General features: G+C 42.7%; 1 pseudogene; it reads left to right on the top strand.

The window, feature by feature from the left end:
* The first annotated feature begins 3,084 nt into the window (after nt 1-3,084).
* On the top strand, nt 3,085-4,445 carry LOC105873342 (tubulin alpha-1A chain-like; annotated as a pseudogene).
* The last annotated feature ends 1,556 nt before the right edge of the window (nt 4,446-6,001 follow it).

The raw sequence follows: 6,001 nt of genomic DNA, 5'->3' as shown, positions 1-6,001 counted from the left end.
TACCTGGCAGAGGACCCTAAATGCATAAATAGGAGGTGCTTAATAAATATTTGTTGTTGATAACATTTTCCCAAACTTCTTTTTCTATTTCTCACTTCTGTGCCTTTCTGGTTTTGTACTTGGTTTTCAGTTAGTTAATATGATTGTTTACAGATACTTTACTTCTGGAACAGTCCTCAATTCCTACTCATCGACTCAATTCCTCCTCTTCTCTCCAAACACACACACAGAGCATCTACGAAGTGTCTATAGACCTAGAACTTTGCAAACTTACTCTGCATGCAGCATCTTATTTGAAACCCACCATGGCTTATGAGATAAGTGCTGCCGCATGTAAGGAAGCAGAGACTCAAAGAGTTAAATAATATAAACAAGCTCCCCTAATTGTAAGTGGTAGAATGAAGATTGAGCTCCAGGTGTGTGTGTCTCTAAAACCCATGCAAATCCTACCTTTCTAGTTACTAAAGTAAAATTCAGACAATTAGGAAAAGTACACTTTTTGCCCAAAACCTAATAAAACTCAACTAATCTATCTTCAGTACTTTTTCCCAACCAATACAGCTATCATAATTTCTTTGTAAAATTAAAAGAAGATCAAACCCAATATACAAAGTCTGGACAATATACAGCAAGATGATTTTTATGCTGTTTTAGCATTAGTTTTAAATTGATTTGACTCATTTGCCCATGTCCTTGCTGTTTCTTTTTTAATTTTAATTTTTTAGCTATTTATTTATTTTTATTTCAGAATATTACGGGGGTACAAACATTTAGGTTACCTATATCGCCTTTGCCCCGCCCAAGTCAGAGTTACAAGTGTCTCCATCCCCATGCTGTTTCTAAAGCTGTCTCTGCTTGCAGGCAAATATGGTTTTTAAAATATTCCATGTAGCCCACACACTGACTCACCAAACCCCTATTGAAAAGCTGCTGTTGATTTAGAATATTCCCATGTTCTAAGAAGACAAAAGTCTTTCCTCTGTACTGATGTTGCCAGACCCGGTTCCAAATGTGAGCAGGGCACAGGCTCCTGGGAAGAAATGTTCAGAACCAGAACTGGGCAGGGAGTTTCCATATGGTGCTCCTGGACTGCCCCAGGAGCAGAACTCAGATGGATGTCCGTGGAAGCAAACAGCCAGGGAGCCAGCGCTCCTCTCCTCCCAGAGAGGTGTCCTGCTCAGCATGCGGCCAGCTAAAACACTACCCTTGTCCCAGTTCCACTTAGGGTTCCCCTTTCCCCAAGCCACACAGAAAGACCCAACAGGTCTTGAATATGTCAACTGAGTCACGTTAGTCAGTCCTGATAAGAAAGTCATTGGTTAAGGAGTTCAACAGTCCCCAATCCAGAAACCCCACCCCAGTGAATTTTTCTTGAAGTTAGGGTTTCTGAGGGGTAAGAACACTTGAAGCCAGGAGTTCAGGAACAGCCTGGACAGCACAGCACAGAGATGACATAAGTGCCTAAAAGGAAATTTAAAGAAAGGCTTATTTTTAAAGATTAAAAAAAAATAGGAAAAAATAGAAAGGTGATTTTTGGTACCTTGTGGCATAGTATTACCCACATGTAGAGCAAAATGAGACAGATTCTTACAAAAAAATAATTTCAGGTTTCTAAATACCTTTCTTGATCCTGGCTGTCAGCTTGTTCTTGTTCAGATGTTTGAAGTGCTCCGTACGTTTCCTGCCCAGAGGCCGGAGGATCTGACTACTACTAATAGCTGTGTGACTTTCAGTAAGGCACATATACTCTCTGAGACTTATCGGGAAAGTTGGGGATTGGACTAGTGACATCTAGATTCCTTCTTTTGTTGATGTTTCATCATATTCTGGGCCTTGATAGGGAAGCAAATAAGGAAAGTTGTTTCAAAAAATAACATTTTCTAGATATCATATATATGCAAAATGCTTAGAATAATGCCTAGCACATAGTAATGTTAGAAATGTTAGCTTCTATAGTAGTGTTGGTTATTATCGTCATTGGAATGGTGATGAGGCTGGATCCATGCACTACAAACACATTTTTACCACCACATCTATAACTTTAAAAAAGAAACAATCCAGTATTAATCCTGTATTCAGATAACTTTAAAGCTCTTTCTCTTGCAACGACCTAGATACAAAGGAAATGAGCTGTGGCTACTGAAAATTACGAATAAATATCATTCATGGAAGGAGAGCTTGCTAAGCAAATACCACCATGACTAAACATAGGAATGTTTACTCTGAAAATTCGACTTTATTATTTGGCCATGGAAAGGAATAGGCTGCCTTGGGAAGTACTGAGTGTCCCTTCCCTGGATTCAGGGATTCAGATGTCAGATGGCTGGATGGACTGCATGACTTTGAAGAACGTTTCTCCCAAAGTCTCTGACTCTAAAGCAAAGGCCACCCAGAATTATAAAGTGTCCCGATGCCTGTGGCAATCGAACAGCAGAGAATGGGCTGCAGCCAAAACATCTGGTCCTTTAAGAGGATAATATTAGCCCAGAACATCTTACACCTTAAATGGCAACCCTGTGTCCTCTAAACCTTTAGCTAAAAGGTGATTCATGGAGCACATTACTGAGCAATGCTCTGGTGCATTGCCTCTTTCCAATTCTGAGACCTAAGAATTGAAAGCACTGAAGGAAGGACAGAGCCATAAGGCAACAGCCAGAATTCCGGTTTCCAGTCCAAGGCTGAATCTCCAGTTTTTCCTCCCTATGAAAAGATGACATTATCTTGGGCTGAGAATAAAGAACTGAATATGAGTTGAAATTCATATGCCATCTTAAAGCAAGATGAATGACATGTAAGATGGAAAAGAAAATAAATAATAAAAAAAGAGTAGAAGGGCAAAACGGCAGATGATAGAGAGTTGGAGAAGCAGAGGGAGACAAAATAAGAAAATGAAGGGACTTTTCAAAAAAAGTTTATACTCCAAATGCAAGAGAGATGTAGAGAGGGACTTAACATGTAAAAATTGCAAAGAAAGAAAGCTGGGGCAAGTTCTCTTACATCAACCACCTAAGAGTCATGGCATAAGAAGCAACCACCTCTCCTCTTCGTCTCTGCCACCTGCTCAGCGGCTGTGAAGCAGCAACAATGTGTGAGCGTCTCTCCATCCACGTTGGCCGGGCTGGTGTCCAGACTGGTAATGCCTGCTGGGACCACAACTGCCTGGAACTTGGCATCCAACCCAATGGCCAGATGCCAAGTGATAAGACCACTGGGGGAAGAGATGACTCTTTCAACACCTTCTTTAGTGAGACAAGCACTGGCAAGCGTGTGCCCAGGGCAGTATTTGTAGACCTAGAGCCCACAGTCATTAATGAAATTCACATTGGCACCTACTGTCAGCTCTTCTCCCCTGAGCAGCTCATTATAGGCAAGTAAGATGCTGCCAATAACTATACCTGAGGGCACTATAACATTGGCAAGGAAATCACTGACCTAGTCTTGGACCAAATTCATAAACTGGCCAATCAGTGCACAGCTCTTCAGGGCTTCTTGATTTTCCACAGGGCTTTGGTTGGGGAACTGGTTCTGGGTTGACCTCTTGCTGATGGAGCTCCAATCTGTTGACTATGGTGAGCAGTACAAGCTGGAGTGGTCCATTTACCCAGCCCCCTAGGTTTCCACAGCGGTATTTGAGCCCTACAACTCCATCCTCACCACCCACACCACCATGGAGCACTCTGATTGTGCCTTCATGGTAGACAATGAGGCCATCTGTGAGAGCTGTCATAGAACCCTCGATACTGAGCGCCCAACCTATACTAACCTGAATAGGTTGATAGGTCAACTTGTGTCCTCTGTCATTGCTTCCCTCAGATTGATGGACCTAAATGTTGATCTGACAGAATTCTAGACCAACCTGGTGACCTATCCCTGCTTCTGCCTCCTTCTAGCCACATATGCCCCTGTGATCTCTGCTGAGAAAAGCCTACCGTGAACAGTTTTCTGTAGCAGAGATCGTCCATGCTTGCTTTGAGCCAGCCAACCAGATGGTGAAATGTGACCCTCGCCACGGTAAATACATGGCTTGCTGCCTGTTGTGCCACAGTGATGTGGTTCCCAAAGATGTCAATGCTGCCATTGCCACCGTCAAGACCAAGCATACCATCCAGTTTGTGCATTGGTGTCCCACTGGCTTCAAGGTTGACCTTAATTACCAGCCTCCCATTGTGGTACCTGGTGGAAACCTGGCCAAGGCACTGTGTGCACTGAGAGCTGTGTGCATGCTGAGCAACACCACAGCCATTGCTGAGGCCTGGGCTCGCCTGGACCACAAGTTTGACCTGACGTGTGCCAAGCGTGCCTTTCTTCACTAGTATATAGGTGAGGGAATGGAGGAAGGAGAGTAGTCTGAGGCCCGTGAGGACCTGGCTGCCCTTGAGAAGGATTATGAGGAGGTTGGTGTGGATTCTGTTGAAGGAGAGGGTGAGGAAGAAGGAGAATACTAGAGTTAAAATGTCACAAAGGCGCTGCTTTTCCTGGGAAGCGAATTATGTTTTAAAGATTGAAAAGTTGTGATCTGATCAGTTAATTTGTTTGTAGCAGTGTACGCTCTCATATGCAGTTACTGACCTATTCTTTAAAACATGCATGCTCTGTTACAGACCCACGCTGTCCATTTCTCTGATGGGTTTTGAATAAAGTATTCCCTGTCTTAAGAAAAAAAGCAAGATAGTGACATGCATCAAGTACTAAGAAAGGTATACAAAAGAGAGTATTTAGGATTAAAAAAAACAGAGGTCTATTATAATTTAAACAAGGTTATCTGATGAGAATATCCACAGGAGATGAAAGCTGTCCCTTTGCAAGAGATTCTCTGCCAGATAACTCAGTAGCCTATCTATTCCCCAGAGGTCTTGGCCCATCTGCATGAAAAGAAAGCAGTTAATAACCTTGTAATTAAAAGCAAGCTTCTGTTGAACCACCTTAAACCCTTTACACCTGCCTTTCCTTGGATGGTTCCTTCCTTCCTCCCTTCATGTCTCTCTGTTTCCTTCTTGACATCACTGTTATTTCTCTTATTGTTGCTATGGGCAGTTGGTCTGGAGAACCTTCAAGGTCCCTTCCAACTCTCTGAGTCAACAATTCTCTACTTCTGCTGTCATATTTCTTTCTTCTTTCTTTCTCTGCTGTCTCCTTCCCTGGGATCTGAGATTTAGGGAATAAAATAATGATATGTGACAGGCACAGGGATGACTCACATGACAGCTTAATTATATTGCTACAGCTCAGCTATCTCTTCGCTATTGGAGAAAACCTAGAAGAGTTGGTTCTGGGTCCACAGAGAGGTTGCTTGACATCAGGTGTTAGTCCCCATTGGAAGCGGAAGTGATATTTCAAAATAGCTGAGAGTTATTTTATTGACAACAACAGCGATGATGAACTAAGTAATTTAATGAGTACTTAAAGACAAAAGTCATAGAATCTACTCTTGAGGAGACCACAAACCAAATGTGGCAGCGCTAGGTTCTGTGTGTTCACAGTAACCATTGCTGCCCAGTGCTGAGCACCTGCTAGGTGTTGAGTACAATGCTAAGCATTGACACTCACCAAGTTATTTAATCCTCATAACAACTAAATGAGGCAGGTACTATTGTCATCCCCATTTTACAGACAGGGTAGTGGAAACCCAAAGATTAAATACTTCACCAAGATCACTCAGCCTGTAACAGATTGGGATTCAAATACTGTGTGCTTGGAGGGATGTTACTAGGATGCCTTGGCAAGTTCCCTTTCTGCATCACCCCAAATCTCTTAATATTTAATGACTCAAGATTGATTGCAAGAGAATTGAGGTCCCAAGATTCATCCCACTCCTATTTTAACACTACTTTTGAAGACTTGTGCTCAGGAGCTGCTCCTATAAGCCCTTTTTCACTGTGTCATCTGTGATCCAACCTGCTTTAACCTGTCTGTTTTCTTACCTGTTGGAACCTGCAGATGCCCACGCTGAGGGATTCTTGGCCCTGGGATCCTCCCTCTCTGTCCCGGTCTTCACCAATCT

This window comes from Microcebus murinus, chromosome 14, assembly GCF_040939455.1.
Source record: "Microcebus murinus isolate Inina chromosome 14, M.murinus_Inina_mat1.0, whole genome shotgun sequence".
Taxonomy (NCBI): domain Eukaryota; kingdom Metazoa; phylum Chordata; class Mammalia; order Primates; family Cheirogaleidae; genus Microcebus; species Microcebus murinus.
This window is presented reverse-complemented; position numbering and strand designations above follow the sequence as displayed.